At 44.8% G+C, this 21,258-nt stretch overlaps 1 protein-coding gene across 1 annotated transcript in view; it reads right to left on the reverse strand.

The window, feature by feature from the left end:
* The window catches only part of TBCA (tubulin folding cofactor A), a 211,483-nt gene that overhangs the window by 159,438 nt on the left and 30,787 nt on the right, over positions 1–21,258 (reverse strand). The window lies entirely within an intron of this gene.

Genomic DNA, 21,258 nt, shown 5'->3' on the forward strand with positions numbered 1-21,258 from the left:
GAATGTATGCACAGGAGCAAGCCGAGGGTCCAACTCAGGTCACACCAAACATAGACTTTACTTTGGAAAATAGCATTTCCCAACAGGCGGATTCACGTCCCATTCATTTCTGAAAATAAAACTCATGCTAGAAAGGGCCCTCTTATTTTTGTCTAGTTGCACAATTCTATAGGGTTCTGAACCGTTGGCCAAGATTAGGCAAACACCACTTACAGGAAATAGATTTTTATGGTCACTACCTCACATGGGGTGGAGGCAGTGTGATCTAGCTGTCTGTGCCTTGGACCGATCGGAGCACGGATGGCCACTACCTAGGGGCGGGTTCCTGATGGAGCTATCTAACTTCTCATTGCTGATCTGCCTGGCAGGAATTCAGGGAGCTCAAACAGTAAATCCACTAAGAATTACCATTTTAACAAAAACCACTGTCAGGGGTGGCCTGGTGGGTAACTTAAAGTCTTTCACACTCCTGGGCACTGGGGCATTCTCCCAGTCCAGCTAGGATGGCGGTTGGCTTTCTTGACAACAGCTATTCATGTGTGGAGCTGCAAGTAGTTAGGTCCTAAATCCTGGGTGAGTCTAGGACAGTAGTAAAGTTTGTTTTTTAAGAAAGAGTCCTTCCCTCAAAAAACTAGAGAGAGAATTACCATATAATCCAGCAACTCCACTTCTGGGCATATATACAAAAGAACTGAAAGCAGAGTCTCAAAGGGATATTTGCATGCCCTTGTCCACAGCAGCATTATTCAGAACGGCCAAGTAGAAGTGACCCAGGAGTCCAACAGATAAAGGGAAAACCAAAATATGATGTGTACATACAACAGAATATCATTCAGCCTTCAGTCAGTTCAGTTCAGTCACTCAGTCATGTCTGACTCTTTGCAACCCCATGGACTGCAGCACACCAGGCCTCCCTGTCCATCACCAACTCCCAGAGTTTACTCAAACTCATGTCCATCGAGTTGGTGATGCCATCCAACCATCTCATCCTCCGTCGTCCCCTTCTCCTCCTGCCCTCAATCTTTCCCAGCATCAGGGTCTTTTCATTCAGCCTTAAAAGGGAGGAAAAACTGACACCTGGTCCAACAGCATGGTTGACCCTTGGGGATGTAACACTAAGTGAAATAAGCCAGTCACAAAAAGACAAATACCATGTGCGTTCACTTGCTTGAGGCACTCAGAGTAGTCAAAGTCATAGCAAGAGAAAGGAACTGGGGCAGGAAACAATGGGGAATTGCTCTTTAATGAATACAGGGTCCAGTTTTACAGGAAAGGAAAGTTCTGGGGATTGGCTGCACGACAATGTGAATGCACCTAATGCTACTGAGCTGTCCATTTAAAAATAGTAAAGATGATAAGTTTGTTATGTGTATTTTGTTTTGTTATGTGTATTTTTACCACGATTAAAACAATAAAAATAAAAGTTCCTTCCTTCCTCCCTTCCTTTTCTTCTCCCTCCCTCCCTTCCATCTTTCCTTTTTCTTCTTTCTTTCTTATCAACAAGTAAAATACAAACACAATCTTATGGGTCAAATATTGCAGAAATACAGAAGTGATAATTTGGCATTAGTTCCCTCCTCAGTCACAACTACTCTGCCATTTGATGTACATTTTCCCAGCCCTTTATCTGTGGATTTTCATACACATTCATTCATGTGCGCACACACGTATATGCATGCATTCATATACATTTTCACTCACACACGTATTTCAGTTTAAATGGAACTCAGTTTTACCCATTGCTCTGGGCTTGGCTTGTTTGCTTGAAGAACACTGTTAAGATTGTTTCCACACTTCAGAATTTCCTCGGGACACAAGAGGTCTCTTTAGCCTGCCTCTGCTGATGCCAGCAAGCCCGTGGACTCTGGAGCAGAGCACACCAGTCATTTCTGAAGGTGCCTACGGGCTCTGCGGATAGACTGAACACAAGGCCACCACCACACCCCTGCCAAGGCCAGATAACTGGCAGCAGATGGGTTTTCTGTTGGAAGCTACCCATTTCCATCAGTGCAGTGGGCTCTAGCACAAAACCATGTCTACTGATGCATGGGTGGTGGGGACTTAGGGAAACGGTGATCAGAGAAAGGGGACTACTGACTAGAGGCAAAGGGTGAGCACTATCTGGGAAGAACTACCAGATGGGCTTTGCCACCTTTATAAAATCTGAACAACTGTATTGATCTGAGAAAAATACCCTCACCCTTTTAGCCTTTTTGAAATTGAGATGATAGCGCTGTTATGCATTAAAAGATGTTACCAGTCCCAAAGAGCAAGTATGGTCTTATACCAACTAATATCTGCTAAAATGTACCTGACTGCATTGGAAATGTTGCAGCAGATTGGTATAGCCAGGAATAATGAACCGCTGCACCCCATTGAAATGTAATTACACAGCCCTCTTGTTCTTAAACCTATAAGGTGAAAGAAAGATGAATAGTGAAAGTAAAAACCGCTGACCCTTCAAACTTTAATTTACGTTATGCATTCACTCGCCCTTCTGATAGGTTTTAGAAAGGTCATAATTTAGGGTATTTTTCAGTTGATAAATGATCTGTATGTTTGTGTTCACACGCACCGATTGATTTGTTATAGCCAAAATATTGTTTCTATAACAACCCAAGGGCCCTTAACTAGATAAACGGTAAACTGGAATCCAAGGGGAGGCTGAGGGAACTCGGGGCCTGCCTGGAAGGGGTTGGCCTTTGCCCAAAGACTCCAGGATGACGGAGTGGGAAGCGTGGGTGAGGATGCAAGGGCCAAACTGTGGGAGGAGGTGGCGGTGGCCGGAGCAGATGGAGCAGCAGCTTTGGCTCTTGGCAGGCCCTTGGTCGTGGTCTCTTCAAACTCTCTGCCCAGTGTGGGTGGCTTCCACTGCAGCCCGAGCAAGTCTTGTCAAGACTTTCAAGCTGAGCTCCCTTTGGTGCAGAGTAAGCCAGCGGGGTTGTTAGAGCAATTTTCCCGCCTTTCCAGTCTTGGAAGAGGCTCCTGTTTCCGGGCCCAGTTGATGCATTATGCATCAGGGCTGCCTGCAACTGACAGCCCCTCAGCCAACGTCGACTTGAAAAGCAATGGTGCTAATCAAAGCCGACACATTTGAATGTCCAGACACACACACAGAGAAATTTACTAATCAAAAAGTGTATTTCCTAGGGCTGTCTCCAGAGAAATCCGCAGGAAGAAATTGGAATAATTTATTAGCTTACAAGTTTTCGTTGACAGTTAGCCCAAAGCTATTTATCTCTGTAATAGAGAACGTCTCCAATGTGGCAAAATTGACCAAATCAAACAGCTTTGATCAGAAAATGAATCTGGCAAGCCTGCCTGTCGGAGGGTCCCAGGAGAAAGGGGGGAAACAAACAAAAAGATTTAACAAGTGGTCAATAGGAGAAAGAGAGCAAGAGAAAGGGATTTGGGAGAAGAAAAGAGCCAGGGAGAAAGAGCATTTTGCAAAGCCACAGCCCCAGCTCTGAAGTGAATTGTTGAAGGAATAAATGATGCTTCACATCATAACATTTAACATGGTGCTTGTGCATTATCTGAGCCCTGCAGCCCAAACTGAGATGTGATTTTTATGGTAACAAGATGATGAGAAACTGCTGAGAGGCGGGGCCTGCTGCTGCTCATGGGGAGATCAGCACAGGAAAGCCTAGACAAACAGCTCTAGCTCTCCTGGCCCCGGGGTCAGCGTCAGCCCATTTCTTCTAGAAGGCAACAACCATGCTGACGTTACCCAGCCCACCTCAGGAAGCACAAAGTGCTTGCCCATCAAATGCTAAGTTGGCCAAAGGATACTGTAACCACGTGTGAGTCTCAAGGTAGGGCCCACTGAGGCCTCGCTCTTCCTCTTCCTCCCAAGGGCAGTGCCAGGGAGATTGTAGTGGGGGAGACCCATGTGGTGGGAGAGGGCATCACTGCTTCCTACTTTAATTCCTTCTTCCAAAAGGCATACACATTGCAATCAAGGTAGAGCACCAAATACAGCTTTCAAACCCAGTGGCGGCTGGATAAATAAGACAATAATTAGGAACTTGGGGGAAACCCTTGAAGCATAAGAGCCTTACTTTACATCTTAAAGTGGGTATCTCTATCATAGAGAATGGCCAACTACCACCTTTCAATCCCAGATTTGCCGAGGTATCTTCTGTCATGAACAACATTCCACTGCTAACACCCAAACGCACTCACTAGGCAAGGGGATTGCTATATTCAACAGTCAAACGGCTTAGAGGATGCTCAAGCAGCCAATGTATTTGTCCTCAAAATGAGTGCTGAAAAACCATCATCAGCATCACCATTCACTTTGTCCTAGAGAAAAGGTCTGTGTAAGCAGTTTGTGTTGAAATGCATTAGAAAACCATGGTGAAAAGTTGGCTAAAGATATATATATATACACACATACATAAATACATATATAGTGGTGGAGGTGGTGAAGTCGCTAAGTGTGTCCAACTCTTCTGCAACCCCATGGATTGTAGCCCACCAGGCTCCTCTGTCCATGGGATTTCCCAGGCAAGAATACTGGAGTGGGTTGCCATTTTCTTCTCCAGGGGATCTTCCTGATCCAGAGATTGAACCCTGGTCTCCTGCATTGCAGGCATATTCTTTACCACTGAGCCACCAGGGAAGACCATGAAGTTGGCAATAGTATTTATCAACAAAGAAGGATGCTAAAATATGGAGAGATGCTTTCATTCCTGGACCCTCTGGTCAGAATTGCTCCACGAGGACACTGGAGAGGGTAAGGCAGACACGAAAGGAAGCGTGAGCTCTGAAGGCTGAGAACACAGCTGGGGCACTGTCTGCAACCTCCATCTCAGGACACAGTTTCCTTCTGTGTGTGAATCATATGCTCTGTATGGGATTATTATTACCTGCATAGCACGGTCTGTGGTAGGAATCAAAAGACACAATTACCACAAAGCATTTTGTAAAAGAATTAAGATCCTACACAAATGCTACTCTTCAGTCATGGGAGAAGGAAGATGATCAGCCATTTGCTTGATCAATCAAGTCCAGCTTAACTGAAGAAGATCTGTATCAGGAAACTAAGTCATATGCTCTGAGAGCTGGTCTCCTAGACATGATCCTGGGTATTTTCCTTAATAATAAGCTTCATATCTTTTTTCTCTTTCTCCAGAGAACTGAGTTACAACCTCATAAGAAGGCACTGGCCAAATACCCAACGCTCTGGGGACTGTCTCCTTTGGGCTACATGCCCTTCCTCAGACATTTGGGGGAAAGATACAGTTGGCTTTTAAATCCTTTCAGGCTCCCAATTCAGGTTTAAGTCCCCATGTCAGATCCATATGTCTGTGTATTCTTGGAGCTATAACCCCTGGCTAATTGAGTGCTAAAGGTAGATCAGCAATTTTGCTTGATCAACCAAGTTCAACTTAATCTACTCTGTAAAAGGACTTAGTGGACAGTATCTGAAAGTGAAACCATACAGACCAGACAATCAACTTGGTTTTGTTGATATTTTAGTGGGGCACAGGGGAAATAACATTTCGGCCAGTTCTAGATTTGTGTCCATGATGGCAAACGAGGCAGTTTAGCTTTATTGGATTAAAATTTGCAGTCTGTTTTGTGTAGGATAATGGGTGAGCTTGAGTGTCTGGATCAGGTCCTCCTGTGACTGCGTCAAAACTGTCCCTTGTTTATAAGAGGGCCCTTTTAACACCCATCCTGATGTTGTGACAGCCACACAGCACAGGTGTGCCCAGTGTCTTACAGCAACTCCCCCTGGAGCCACTCTCAGAAGCACTCACGCCTCTGACCCAGGTTTTATGCTCTGCTCAGGAGCGGGATGAGCACGCTACCTTCTGCTGCATCCACAAGACCCTGTGCTCTAGTTTCTCAGCAACCCCACACTTGCCTGGTTGGGATCTTTGCATTGCTGATGTGCAACCTTCTCTCTGGAAACACAGAGCAGCAGGTTCTGTTCAACAGTGTTGTTGTGTGATGTGAGGGCAATGTGCCAGGAAGTTGCTACCAAGAATCAGACGCAAATGGGTTAACAAGGCTCAAGATTCTTACAGATTTCTGCCTCCTCCACCTTGAAGGGTTTTAATATGTGTAAAAGCCACTGGCTCTTCCAAATAGACCACTGAAATGGTTCCTGGTATGAATTTAAAATGTTCTCTCTTGAGTAACTGATAAAGTATCCAATATTGGAGGCCCAGAATGAAGGATACAAGAGTTTATCAGAAAAAGACATTTCTCAAGGTATTCTCGACGCTCTAGCCATGTAATTCTGCAGGAAACAAAGCATCTTAGGAGCCAAATGCTCAGACAATGCAGAAATGTCCATCTTGAACCCAGAGGTTCTGCAAATGATATTTTTCTTGAAAACTTTGCTAAGGCTATCTGATATTTAGTGTACAGACTTAGAGGAAAGACAGAGATTGAGAAGGTGAGGAAGGTGTAAGTGGAAGACAGCCATACAAGGATTTAGGGAGCTGTTTTCCTTAGAAAACACTGTGACCTTTTTCACAATTAAACAAATTTCCCCATAACTCCATCTAACAACTGGAATTTGTGAAATTTTCCTCACTTAAAGTTGAAATGGAAGCTATGACTGCCACTCCTAGGGTCCTGATCTCCCACAAACCTGTCCTGTTTTTTTTAAGAGCATAATGAGATTTTATAAATATATTAATCCTACCAAGACTTCAACAAGACTCCAGGTGTTCAAATTTCTTTTGACCTTAAAAATTCTACTTCAAAGCCATTTGATTAATTGAAATGGCCCCAATTAGCTTTAATTATATAACTATATAGCCAGTGAAGAAATGAATCTATATAGATAAGAACCTAATGGAAAGAAATACCCATTCTAAGTTTGGCATGAATTAGTACTCAAGACACACAGGAAAACTGACTTCTGCATTTTTAATGTTATTAAAATAGCTCCTAAACACATCCCAAACAGGATGGGAATATTTCCCACAAATACTATGTTTCAAGGGGTAACCAGAAAGAGCTGGCCACAAATCTAGAAAGGATACAAATGAACTTACTTACAAAACAGAAAGAGACTCAGACTTGGAGAAGGAGCTATGGTTGTTGAGGGGAGGGATGAGGAAAGGGATAGTTAGGGAGTTTGGGACGGACGTGCACACACACTGTTTAAAATGGATAATCAACAAGGACCTACTGTATAGCACACGGAACTCTGCTCCATGTTGAACCGCAGCCTGGATGGGAGGGGAGTCTGGGGAGAATGGATACATGTGTGTATGGTTGAGTCCCTTTGCTGTTCCCCTGAAACTGCCACAACATTGTTTGTCAATCAGCTATTTTCCAATACGAAATGAAAAGTTAAAAAAAAAAAATACAGCTGGCCACAGACTCCTCTCTAGATCAGAAAACTCTTGGTAGAGAATTCAGTTTTACAGTTCAGTTAATTAGCAATGTTCTAAGCAGAAATCTACCCCCCAACCATGCTTCTGAGACTTTAAATGAAGCCTGGTTCACAAAGAGAATCTTCCAGACACTTCTGTTTAAACCAGCGGGGAAAATGTAAGGTACTAGTTCTGCTCAATCATTCTCCCCCCAACTTCATCATCTTATTTTCATTACAACAGTTGTGTGTGTCCAGAGGGAAATGAGAATGTGTAGAGAGTCTGCTTTAAAACCTTCTTGCATTCATTAAGAGGTCCCACGTTTTAAAGAACCCTAAATGCAGAGCCTCTTAGCCCTCTTGAGATTCTGTACAACAGGATTCCTTCAAAGAAGTCAGAGGTGTTGAAAAAAGACTGGGCAGGAGTTTTAACGTTTTTCTTCGGGTTTGTTTTTGTCAGTGGACAGGACTCTGCATGTGGAACTGACAAACATTTGTGAGCTGTCCAATGGTCTACCTCAGACAACTGATGTTCAGATTAATCCCACCAGGCTGAGACCATCACCCCTGCTTTTCAGATAAAGGAAGTGAAGCTCAGGAAAACTCAGGGCTGTGGTCCGGGTTACACTGCCAGCCCTGAGTAAGCTGTGATGGGAACCTAGATCTCTCTGACCCTGAGTCCACTCTGCCACTTCCTTGGGGAATGGAAAAGAGGTCCTGGTTTATTCTTAAATGAGAGATACACTCTGAGTTGAGTTGAGTTGAGTTTAGTGGAGTTCAGTCACTCAGTCGTGTCCGACTCTTTGCAGCCCCATGGACTGCAGCACACCAGGCCTCCCTGTCCATCACCAACTCCCAGAGTTGACTCAAACTCCTGTCCTTTGAGTCAGCGATGACATTCAGCCATCTCATCCTCTGTCATCCCCATTTCCTCCCACCTTCAATCTTTCCCAGCATCAGGGTCTTTTCCAATGAGTCAGTTCTTCAAATCAGGTGGCCAAAGTATTGGAGCTTCAGCTTCAGCATCAGTCCTTCCAATGAACATCCAAGACTGATCTCCTTTAGGATGGACTGGCTGGATCTCCTTGCAGTCCAAGGCACTCTCAAGAGTCTTCCCAACACCACAGTTCAAAAACATCAATTCTTCGGCACTCAGCTTTCTTCATAGTCCAGCTCTCACACCCATACACTCTTTGCATGGTCCCAAACACTAACCTGCACATTGGTCCATCCTGATGGTCAGGATAGGCTAGTTACGCTACAGAACAGTCTTGCTCATACTACACATCCAAAGCAGACTGGCTGGGAGCTTCTGCATCCCAGAGTCTTTACATGAAGACAGAGGCTCTACTATCTTACCAAGTCAACATCTCAATGCAAAGTTTCAGGATTCACTACATCAAGGGAAGAGAGCATGGATGATTACAACACGGCTCTTAAATGCACTGCTCAGAAGTGACAGAAACCCATTCGTATTTTGTTGGCCAGAGCAAATCACATGGCCACACCTAACTTCAGGCCAATCCTCCCATGTGCCTGGAAGAAGAGAAGCAGAAATCTCAGTGAGCTCCAGTCACGTCTACAACAGTTTCCTTGTTCATCAGGAGCCGGACTGTCATCCTAGTACCCGCTCTGCCACTTGATGAGCTCAGTGACCTGCCCATACCTCTTAACCCCGCTGGTTCTACCTCCTCCTCTAAAGTGAGGGTTTGGGATAGATGGTCACCTCTCTGATTCTGTACCAGAACAAATTTATTACTTCTGCTAGATCTCAGAGCCCCACACTTCGGAGCAGGTCAGTGGGGTCAGCTCCAACTCGAGCGTGTGGCTCAGGCAAGACCGTGCAGGGCGCTGTGGAAATGGATTCATTTGTGCACACAACAGGGAAGCTGGTTCCAGTCTGCCAGTGCTTAGAGTTCTAAGAGAATCCACACAACCATGATGAATGTGTCAAGGATTCCGTGTCACAAAAGATACTTTGTTAACTCAGTTTGACAAAGGCATTTTAGCTTTAACTGCTTGTGACAGCAGCTTACTGTTTACTCATAAACGTGCCCCCCACACACACAGGTGTTTCCTATTTTATATCATAGATGTGTTTCTTCAAAAAAGGAGGTGTATAAACTACATGTTAAAAATATAGAATCACTGCAAGAGTTTATGAAAAACCTTTTAGTCAAAGAAAACCAATAAAAAAAGACTTTCAGAAAGGTTGAAAAGATTATCTATAGGTTTACCTTTTCTCTAAAATGGTCCCTGATGACACCCAGGGTTTCTGGCACAGGGCATAGAGTCCAAAGACAGTCAACAATATTTGGGAGCGACTGAATAAAACTCAGCTGTTCATCTGTGGCTGACTAGTATTTTCATAAACAGTGAAATGATACTTGACAGTACTTTCCAGTTATAAAGCCTCACATTTACCTGGGACAGGTAAGAGCATAAACTTCACTGTCAGGCTAGAACTTTGACCATGGCTGTTTGTTAGCAGCTGTAAGCCTGGACATCTTACCTCTCGGAACCCACATCTCTGAAATAAGAGCCATATCAGCTTCTCCCAGGTGGCAGAGTTGAGTTCAGTTCAGTCACTCAGGCGTGTCTGACTCTGACACCCCATAGACTGCAGCATGCCAGGCTTCCCTGTCCATCACCAACTCCCAGAGCTTGCTCTAACTCATGTCCATCGAGTTGCTGATGCCATCCAACCATCTCATCCTCTGTCGTCTCCTTCTCCTCTTGCCTTCAATCTTTCCCAGCATCAGGGGCTTTTCCAATGAGTCAGTTCTTCGCATCAGGTGGCTAAAATATTGGAACTTTAGCATAGTCCTTCCAATGAATATTCAGGACTGATTTCCTTTAGGACTGACTGGTTTGATCTCCTTGCAGTCCAAGGGGCTAGCTTTGACTAGATGGACCTGTGTTGGCAAATTAATGTCTCTGCTTTTTAAGATACTGTCTAGGTTTGTCATAGTTTTTCTTCCAAGGAGCAAGTGTCTTTGAATTTCGTGGCTCCAGTCACCATCTGCAGTGATTTTGGATACACAAGAAAATAAAGCCTGTCACTGTTTCCACTGTTTCCCCATCTATTTGCCATGATGTGATGGGACTGGATGCCATGATCTTCATTTTTTGAATGTTGAGTTTTAAACCAGCTTTTTCACTCTCTTCTTCTACTTTCATCAAGAGGCTCTTTAGTTCCTCTTCACATTCTACCATAAGGGTGGTATCATCAGCATATCTGAGGTTACTGATATTTCTTCTGGCAATCTTGATTCCAGCTTGTGCTTCATCTAGCCTAACATTTTACATGATGTACTCTGCATATAAGTTAAACAAGTAGGGTGACAGCCTTTGTATAATCCTTTTCCAATTTGGAACCAGTCCATTATTCCATGTCTGGTTCTAACTGTTGCTTCTTGACCTGCACACAGATTTCTCAGGAGGCAGGTAAGGTGATATGGTATTCCCAACTCTTTAAGAATTTTCCATGGTTTGTTGTAATTCACATAGTCAAAGGCTTTGGCACAGTCAATAAAGCAGAAGTAGATGTTTTTCTGGAATTTTCTTGCTTTTCTATGATCCAATGGATGTTGGAAATTTATCTCTGGTTCTTCTGCCTTTCTAAATCCAGCTTGAACATCTTGAAGTTCTCAGTTCACATACTGTTGAAGCCTAGTTTGGAGAATTTTGAGCATTACTTTGCTAGCATGTGAAAGTGCAAGTGTGCATTAGTTTGAACATTCTTTGGCATTGCCTTTCTTTGGGATTGGAATGAAAACTGACCTTTTCCAGTCCTGTGGCCACTGCTGAGGTTTCCAAATTTGCTGGCATATTGAGTGCGGCACTTTCACAGCATCGTCTTTGAGGATTTGAAATAGCTCAATTGGAATTCCATCACCTCCACTAGTTTTGTTTGTAGTGATGCTTCCTAAGGCCCACTGGACTTCTCAATCCAAGATGTCTGGCTCTAGGTGAGTGATCACACTATTGTGGTTATCTGGGTCATGAAGATATTTTTTGTATAGTTCTTCTATGTATTCTTGCCACTTTTTCTTAGTATCTTCTGCTTCTGTTAGGTCCATACCATTTCTGTCCTTTATTGTGCCCATCTTTGCATGAAATGTTCCCTTGGTATCTCTAATTTTCTTGAAGAGATCTCTGGTCTTTCCCATTCTATTGTTTTCCTCTATTTCTTTGCACTGATCACTGAGGAAGGCTTTTATCTCTCCTTTCTACTCTTTGGAAGTCTGCATTCAGATAGGTATATCTTTCCTTTTCTCTCTTTCCTTTTGCTTCTCTTCTTTTCTCTATTTGTAAGGCCTCCTCAGACAACCATTTTGCCTTTTTGCATTTCTTCTTCTTGGGGATGGTCTTGATCCCTGCCTCCTGTACAAAATGATGAACCTCCGTCCATAGTTCTTCAGGCGCTCTGTCTGTCAGATCTAATCCCTTGAATCTGTTTGTCACTTCCACTGTATAATCATAGGGATTTGATTTAGGTTATACCTGAATGGTCTAGTGGTCTTTCCTACTTTCTTGAATTTAAGTCTGAATTTTGCAATAAGGAGTTCATGATCTGAGCCTCAGTCAGCTTGCAAACTTGTTTTTGCTGACTGTATAGAGCTTTTCCATCTTCGGCTGCAAAGAATATAATCAATCTGATTTCGGTGTTGTCCATCTGGTGATGTCCAGAGTCTTTTCTTGTGTTGTTGGAAGAGGATGTTTGCTATGACCAGTGCATTCTCTTGGCAAAACTCTGTTAGCCTTTGCCCTGCTTCATTTTGTACTCCAGGGCCAAACTTGCTTGTTACTCCAGGTATCTCCTGCCTTCAATCTTTCCCAGCATCAGGGTCTTTTCCTATGAGTCAGTTCTTCCCATCAGGTGGCCAAAATATTGGCTTTTCAGCTTCAGCATCAGTCCTTCCAATGAATATTCAGGACTGATTTCCTTTAGGATGAACTGGTTAGATCTCCTTGCAGTCCAAGGGACTCTCAAGAGTCTTTTCCAACACCACAGTTCAAAACCATCAATTCTTTGGACTCAGCCTTGGAATTTCTTTATAGTCCAACTCTCACATTCATACAAAACTACTGGGAAAACCATAGCTTTGACTAGACGGACCTTTGTTAGAAAAGTAATGTCTCTGCTTTCTAATATGCTGTCTAGGTTGGTCATAGCTTTTCTTCCAAGGAACAAGCATCTTTTAATTTCATGGCTGCAGTCACCATCTGCAGTGATTTTGGAGCCCCCAAAAATAGTCTCTCACTGTTTCAAGTTGGTTAGTTTTCTGTGATTGTGGTTTTCATTCTGTCTGCCGTCTGATGGATAAGGATAAGAGGCTTATGGAAGGTTCCTGATGGGAGAGACTGACTGTGGGGGAAACTGGGTCTTGTTCTGACAGGTGGGGCCATGCTCAGTAAATCTTTAATCCAATTTTCTGTAGATGGGCAGGGCTGGGTTCCCTCCCTGTTGTTTTGTTTGAGGCCAAACCATGGTGGAGGTAAGGAAGGTAATGGCTGCCTCCTTCAGCAGGACTTGTGCAGCCACAGTTGTTTTCAGTGCCCCCGACCCCGCAGCAGGCTGCTGCCCACACCTCTGCCAGGGACTCTTGGACACTCACAGGCAGGTCTGGCTCAGTCTCTGGTGGGGACACTGCTCCTTTCTCCTGGCTCCTGGTGTGCACAAGGTTTTGTTTGTGCCCTCCAAGAGTCTGTTTCCCCAGGCCTATGGAAGTTCTGTAATCAAATCCCACTGGCCTTCAACATCTTCTCTGGGGGTTCTCAGTCTCTTTGCCGCATCCTCAGGTTGGGAAATCTGTTGTGGGTTCTAGAAGTTTCTTAACAGTGTGAGAATTTCTTTGGTATAATTGTTCTGCAGCCTGTGGGTCATCTGCTTGGTGGCTGTATGGTGGAGCTAATGGCAATCTCCTCTAAGAGGGCTTATATCACATGCTGCGTGACCCAAGTCTGCTGCAGCCAGAGCCCCTGTGCCCACCATGATTTCTCTCCCTTTTCTGTGATGCAGGAAAGAGAAGTATCCTTATCCTCATTAGACAGAGGAGAAAGCCGAGGCCCAGAGAGACAGAGCGGCTTACCCAGCATCCTACAAACACAGGATCAGAGCCCTGACTTGTGATCAGCTCTTGCTAGCATACCACCTCACCAGCCCATGTGGGCAGGCAGATATCTGTAGAGACCATGTAAATCACATGCTGTAGACTGGATGTGCTTGTTGTCGTGTGTATACTGTTTTGTGACTTTTGTGTCTTTCCACCTGGGCTAGTCACGCCCTGAGAGTCTTGTGCTCTCATTACCTCTGTCTCAGTGGTGGGTACGCTCAGTGCGTGCTTATCCACTAGTTGATTTTCCAGCTCTTGTAGATCCACCCAGCTAACTAGGACACAACAGCACATTTAATAATTAAGGGAAGAACTTGGTTTTCAGGAACTCTGCCATCAGACTGACAATTATAAAGGACATCGTAACTCATTTTAGGGTATGGAAGGAAAATAATAATACTGCCTAAAATGCTGAGATGATTAAGTGCTCTTCTTGCTCAGACACCCTCCTTCTTCCCTTTTGAGTGTCACTCAATAGTTGGTGATGACCCCGATGAGTATGCATTCCTAACAGATACAGACTGAGTGCCTACTAGGTGGCAGGCATTGACCCATGATCCAGGTAATAATGATGAACACGCATAACCCCTAACCTCATGGAGCTTATGGGAATATAAGACTGTCAACAAGTGAATATTTATAATTATAAATTATAATAAATGAAGGAAAAGAATGAGGAACAAAGAACGTAGCTGGGGGTCTAATTTAGTTCAGGAGTTAAGGAAAGCTCCCATGAGGAAGTGATAATCACAGTTGACCCATGAACAATATGGGGGTTAATCTGTGTATAACTTATAGTTGGCTCTCTGCATGCTTGGCTCTTCTGCATTCATGGATTCAACCAACCATAGACTGTGTGGTATTGTATAAGTGGATCCATGAAGTTCAAACCCATTTTGTTCAAGGGTCAACTGTACATTAAGATCTGAGAGAATTGGCAGAAATCAGTCAGGCAAAAGGTGAGAGAAAGAGCATTCCAGGTAGAAGGATCAGTATTGTGGAAGCCAGGGGCTGGAAAGGGCTTGGAATGGAAATGACATTAGGGAACCATTGCACAGGGAACTAGAGAGACAAGAGAGAAGGTGAGACCAAGAATTTGGTAGTACCAAATTCTTGTAGGCCATATCAAGTTGCAGGGCTTCCCTCATAGCTCAGTTGGTAAAGAATCTGCCTGCAATGTGGGAGACCCTGATTTGATTCCTGGGTCAGGAAGATCCCCTGGAGAAGGGAAAAGCTACCTACTCCAGTATTCTGGCCTGGAGAATTCCATGGTCTGTATAGTCCATGGGGTTGCAAAGAGTCAGACACAACTGAGCGACCTTCACTTTCAATTTCATATCAAGTTGCAATGGAAAAGTTATAAGCAGAAAAATCATATGCTTGAACTTATGTTAACAGATCTCTCTATTATTAAATAGAAAAATAAGTTCCATTTAAGAATGGGTTCAACCTAAAAGGGCAAATGCAGAAGTGAGGAGACTAGTTGGGAGATGTTGCCATTGTCCAGGTGAAGGGTAAGGTTGGCTTGGACTTGGTGGCAGTGAAAAGAAGAGACATGAATGAAATTGCAAAATAATTCAGAAACAGAATTGATGGGATGTGGTGGAGAATTTGATATGCATGGTGGGAGAGAGAAAGATGGCTCTCACGTTTCTGGGTGTCTGGATTGATTTCCTAAGATTTTCAGGAAAATCTCTTATTCTGAGATAAACAGTGGGGATAGGAAGAGTTCAGGTCTGGCCATTTTGCATTTGAGAGGCCTCTGAGACATCCAAGAAGTCACTGGATATAAAAATTTGGAGCTTAACATATTTGGGGATCCTTGGCACCCAGGTACTATTAAAGTAATGGGTTGGTGAGATCACCTAGGGAGAGAACAGACCTCTGGACCAGTGAAGAAACTGAGGAGAAAACCAAAAGAATGAAGTGTCACAGAAACAAAGAAACACTTCGTGCTTGGGAAGGAGGGGGTGGTCTGTTGCATCCTGGGAGGTGAGGCAGGATGAGACCTTAAAGTATCACTAGGTTGGACCATATGGAAGTTGCTTGTGATGTTGACAAGAATGGATGGTGGAAGATGAAGCAGGAAGGAACCAGAGACGAGAATGGGACCTGAGGAGAAGAAACAGCACTCCATGAACACCTCTGAGAAGCTTGAAGGAGAGTGGAGAGAGAAGAGCTTGAGGAGCACATGGGACCACAAAGTGAAAGTGAAAGGTGCTCCGTCATGTCTGACTCTTTGAGACCCTGTGGACTATACAGTTCATGGAATTCTCCAGACCAGTATACTGAAGTGGGTAGCCTTTCCCTTCTCCAGGGGCTTTTTCTGAACCCAGGGACTGAACCCAGGTCTCCCGCATTGCAGGTGACTCTTTACCAGCTGAGCCACCAGGGAAGCCCAAGAATACTGCAGTGGGTAGCTGATCCCTTCTCCCGCAGAGCTTCCCGACCCTGGAATCAAACTGTGGTCTTCTACATTGCAGGTGGATTCTTTGCCAGCTGAGCTACCAGGGAATCCCATATGGGACTGGAGAGAGAGCTGACTGGTTCTGCTTTATACTGCGCACTGTGGGAGCATGTCGGCATGCTGAGGGGGAGGGCACAGCAGGGACGGCAGGAGAGAGTGTGCTGGAGTGAGCAGAGTGCCCATGTCCAGGCCACCAGGCACCACACTCTAACCAGCCCCAGGTTCTGCCTCCTCCCTGAGGCACTGAGAGGGGGGATTTCTCCAGAGCCTCTCGGCACTGGAGTCCTGTGAAGCAGGGGTCCCCAGCCCCTGGGCTGCAAACTGGTACCAGTCTGTGGCCTGTTAGGCACTGGGGCACACAGCAGGAGGTGAGCAGTGGGCCAGTGGGCAAACCGTCTACTGCTGCACCCCACTACTCCCCTTAGCATTATGATGGTGCCTGCACCATCCCCCTGCACCCCACTGCTCTGGCAAAAACTGGCTTCCATGGAACTGATCCCTGGTGCTATAAGGTGGGGGACCGCTGCTGCAGAGCTTCTAACGGCCATTCAGAGAGAAACAGGCTCTTTCCCACTACCTGGAAGTGGAAGAAAGAGAAAGATGAGAGAGAGAAGAAGAGAAGGGGGAAGAGAGGAAGAGAATGGAACATGAAGATGGCCAGTCCTCCTCATGTCCAGGTGGTTGGGAAGCAGGGAACTGACCCCAGATGATCTGGGGACCGTGACCAAAGGGCCATCTTCAAAGGGCCACGTTCTCCCACCAAACCCTAAGACTTGCCCAGACTCAGTCAGGAGGCTAGTTGTCAAGTCTTGGCTTTCCTTGCAGATCCTCAAAACTTGCCAGTCCAGAGAAATTTCCAGAGAGATAGCCAACATCCCAGAGCTGAGAAACCAGACTTTCCCCTCCTTTTGCCTCCCAGCTCCCCACCTAGCTCTTGAGCCACAGATGGTTCCCACCAAATCTGTCATGTTTCCCGTAGGCAAAGGTGGAGCAGAAGATAAAAAGGCTGGCCCCTAGCAAGATGCATTCACTCCCTGAGGCATGAGATTTGATTACCAGACTTTTAACACGCATGACAGCAAACGTTACTATTTGCCACAGAATAATCTGGCCCCCTCTGAAATTCACCTACAATGTGATGATCTTTGACCCCAGAGGTAGGAAATGCCACAGGTTGACTTCATGCCACTTAACACTGCCACCTCCTCTATAGCAACACAGTCTCTCTTGAAACACGAGACATCAAAACAAAGAAGTGCCTGATTCCTGGAAGTAAATATTACAGCTTACTGAAGCACTTGCTTACTTTATAAACCTGGCTAGCAATGACTCCGCAGAAGGCAATGGCACCCCACTCCAGTACTCTTGCCTGGAAAATCCCATGGACGGAGGAGCCTGGTAGGCTGCAGTCCATGGGGTCGCGAAGAGTCAGACATGACTGAGCGACTTGACTTTCACTTTTCACTTTCATGCACTGGAGAAGGAAATGGCAGCCCACTCCAGTGTTCTTGCCTGGAGAATCCCAGGGACGGGGGAGCCTGGTGGGCTGCCATCCTTGGGGTCGCACAGAGTCGGACACGACTGACGAGACTTAGCAGCAGCAGCAGCAGCAGCAATGACTGTCCGGTCTGTCACCTGCCCTTCCATTAGTGTTCTGCACACGAAGGGCCCTTTTTTTGTTGTTGTGATTGGCACCCTCAGATCATTGCTTTTATCACCTAAAAAAATTGGGGGTGGGGCGGGGGCTGCATGGTGTGGCACATGAGATCTTAGTTCCCTAACACAGGATCGAATCTGAGCCCGCTGCATTGGAAGTGTGCAGTCTTAACCACTGGACCACCAGGAGAGTCCCCACTGCTTCTAAAAGGCCATTGAAAAAGGAAAAAGAGAAAGCACCACCATCACTGATTAATACTCTTATTATCTTCCACAGCTTTCTCAGCTTTTCCTATGCTTACTACGAGACCAGAAAGAAATCTAAGTTTTTAGCCTTTAAGTCTGCTGTCCAGAGTCTGACCATTTTTTAACTTTGGAGTGGTGGCAAGCTTGGAGGCAGTATCTGACACTTCTGGCTGAGGCGGGGGTGGGGGGGGTGGTACACAAAACTAGAATTTAAAATGCAGGGGCCACCCTTTGACTTCTGTCTCTGGAAATCCAACGGCCACCTCCACTCTGCCTCTTCTAATACCCACCATACTCCTAAAACCCATTATCCAACGTAGTATCTTTTAAACTACTGACAGGGAGCCGCTCTGGAGTGCCCTCTGCTCCCCTTTCACCTCCCTGTGGGCTCCCTCCCAGACGGGTCTGCCCAGGCTGTGGGCAGCCTTGTTGCCCAGCTACACCTGGCACAGTGCTTCTGCCCTCTCACAAGGCCATTTCAAAATGCTCTCTCTTTACAATGGAAGCTTTAACTTGTGTTGAAACCCTGTCTTTCATTTGCTCTATGCAGCACTTGTCTCTCTGCGTAACATAAGCTAGACAGCGGTGGCACAGACGAAATAACAACTGAACATAATCATCTACTATGGAACCACTAATGAATAGTCTGCCTTTCAAGGGCTTTTTACAAACTCAGATATAAATGAGGATAAAGGGCAAGGCTGAGGAAGAGTCAATAGAACCTCACAATGTAAAGACTTAACCTCTGTCTCCATCAACTCATTAAATTTTTTTTTATCACCAGCCAAAAGCTTTTCTACTTGTTGAGGGCTAAATATCTTGTCAAGTCACAGTTCCTGTTGGAAACTGTTAAGACATTTTGGAAATATGAAATCCACATAGTCATATAATGTGTAATGAAAAGAAGCAATTTTGTTGTCACTAATTTTTAAAAATTACATAAAGATAGTATCTATGATTTATGCTGTTCCTGCTATCTTGACTAGTGTTTTTATTTCTTAGTATATTAGGTTAATGTTCAAGGCCCATGCTGTTTTCAGCTTGCAAAATTATGTCTAAGTGCTAACATAAGGGAAATCAAATCTTGTATTTTAGGCTGCCTTGTTTCCAATGACTGGAATCAACATATCCAACCATTTACACAATGCCTCCTTAATGTCAAAATAGTGATGTTTATCCTCGTAATACTAGTTGAGGGCTTACTATGCCAGGCATTGTCCTAAATGCTTTGATACATTAGTTTTATCCTCATGATTACTCTGTGAGGTAGTAATATTAGTACCCCCTAATGGTGAGATAGGCTTCCCTGGTGGCTCAGACAGTAAAGCGTCTGCCTGCAATGTGGGAGACCAGGGTTCGATCCCCGGGTGGGGAAGATCCTCTGGAGAAGGAAATGGCAACCCTGGACTCCAGTACCTTTGCCTGGAAAATCCCATGGACAGAGGAGCCTGGTATGCTACAGTCCATGGGGTCGCAAAGAGTCGGACACGACTGAGCGACTTCACTTCACTTCACTAATGGTGAGATGAGGAAACTAAAGCCCCAGAGGATAACAAGTTGTCCATGAGAGAATTTACCTCCAGAACCTAGGCTTATCTTGACCAATATCCAACACTGCCTCCATCATGAAGAAATTATTGGTGACACATGGAGAAAACTGAAATTACCCCATCAATTAAATGATCAAAGGGGTTGATAGGGGATGAGGCCAGATTGGTAGAGCTTCCTCAGCTCTTCCCACTCAACATTTTAGGTTTCCAGTAGGGCCCTCTTTTAGAGACAACCTACACACCCTCTCCTCACGCATCCCTAATGTGGTTCTGGAGGACCTTGATGTAGTTTTAATGACCCAGTTCCTCAGTTCCTGCTCTGTTCACAGGAATTTGGGCTAGAGATGGGCCTGTTCATTATTTCATTTATGAGATGCTTGGATGTTGATGTGTAAGGACAGCCTGGGGAGCCAGAGGTTGAGTGTCCTGCTGAGGGGTGCTTTGCTGGCATGTGAAGCCCTGCAGGGACTCAGCTTGGCCAGCTTCACATCCTTAACCAGGGTCAGGCCTGAATGCAAAGCCTGAATGTTCCAGCTAGTACAACTTCACAAAACAAAACCATGCTGAAAATAAACAAAAACATCTCCCCTAAGAAACCTATTAATTTCTTACTTTACCTATAAAGTACTTTACTTTCTTTCTTTAACTATATGTAAAGTATCTTAGAATGAATATTTTAATCAGAACATAACTTTTATTATCTTCTAAAAACATGCCCCTTTTTACTGATACTCTAAGGCAACTTTGTAGGATTACTAGAAGCTCAAAACCAAATTTTGTAGGAGCTTCTGAGAGCTATAAAACCCTCTTAAAAAACACTTTATAAGACCTTCTGCAACATCCCCTAACTTTCAACAACTGAAAGTGCAGGGACTTCTTGGGGGGCAAAAGGCTATGTGTTGAGGGATCTAGAGCCATCCACACCATATTATTAATATTGTCTCCTACTGGGTAAGAGAGTCAAAGAAAGGTAAGAACCTGGTCACTGCCCATAGGCGCCTGGTGGGGAAAACAGGCAGGCTTTCAGGACATAATGAGAGAACAGTTGCAACCAATACATAATCAGCAGTGTTTGGTTCTGACAAGGGATTCAGGATCAGAGGAGTACTTTAATCAGAGAAATTACTTAAAGACAGACATAGTAATATGCAATATTAGAGTGATTATTTTAAATAAAATATCTGTGTGGTAGCAAGAAAGCTGAATAATTTCACTTTCTATATGTGGGAAGTATATGTGTGTGCTCAGTCACTAAGTTGGGTCCAACTCTGTGACCTCATGTCCAACTCTGTAGCCTTCCAGGCTCCTCTGTCCATGGGATTTTCCAGGAATGGGTTACTATATCCTTCTCCAGAGGATCTTCCCAACCCAGGGATCAAACCCAAGTCTCCTACATTGGTAGGCAGATTCTTTACCACTGAGCCAGTATGGAAGCCCTTACAGGGTCAGTGGTTCCTAGTAAATCAAGTAAGGGCAATGGGAATATTTCTGTGTAACTCCAGGAAAGCTTATCTCCCTCTCTGGACCTCAATTCCCTCTTTATAAAAGTCAGGGTTAAACTGGAAGATTCTGTGGGTCTCCGCCAGCTCTAACATCCCATGGTAAGACTATGTCTCCACACACAGCAGTAGAACAGATCTTCAAACTGTCCAACTTTTGGAAGGATCTTCCCTGGTGGCTCAGAGGTTTAAGTGTCTGTCTGCAATGTGGGAGACCCAGGTTCGATCCTTGGGTCGGGAAGATCCCCTGGAGAAGGAAATGGCAACCCACTCCAGTATTCTTGCCTGGGAAATCCCATGGATGGAGGAGCCTGGTGGCCTACAGTCCACAGGGTCACAAAGAGTCAGACACGACTGAGCGACTTCACTTTCACTTCAC

This window comes from Bubalus kerabau, chromosome 10 (genome assembly GCF_029407905.1).
Source record: "Bubalus kerabau isolate K-KA32 ecotype Philippines breed swamp buffalo chromosome 10, PCC_UOA_SB_1v2, whole genome shotgun sequence".
NCBI classification, from domain to species: Eukaryota; Metazoa; Chordata; class Mammalia; order Artiodactyla; family Bovidae; genus Bubalus; species Bubalus kerabau.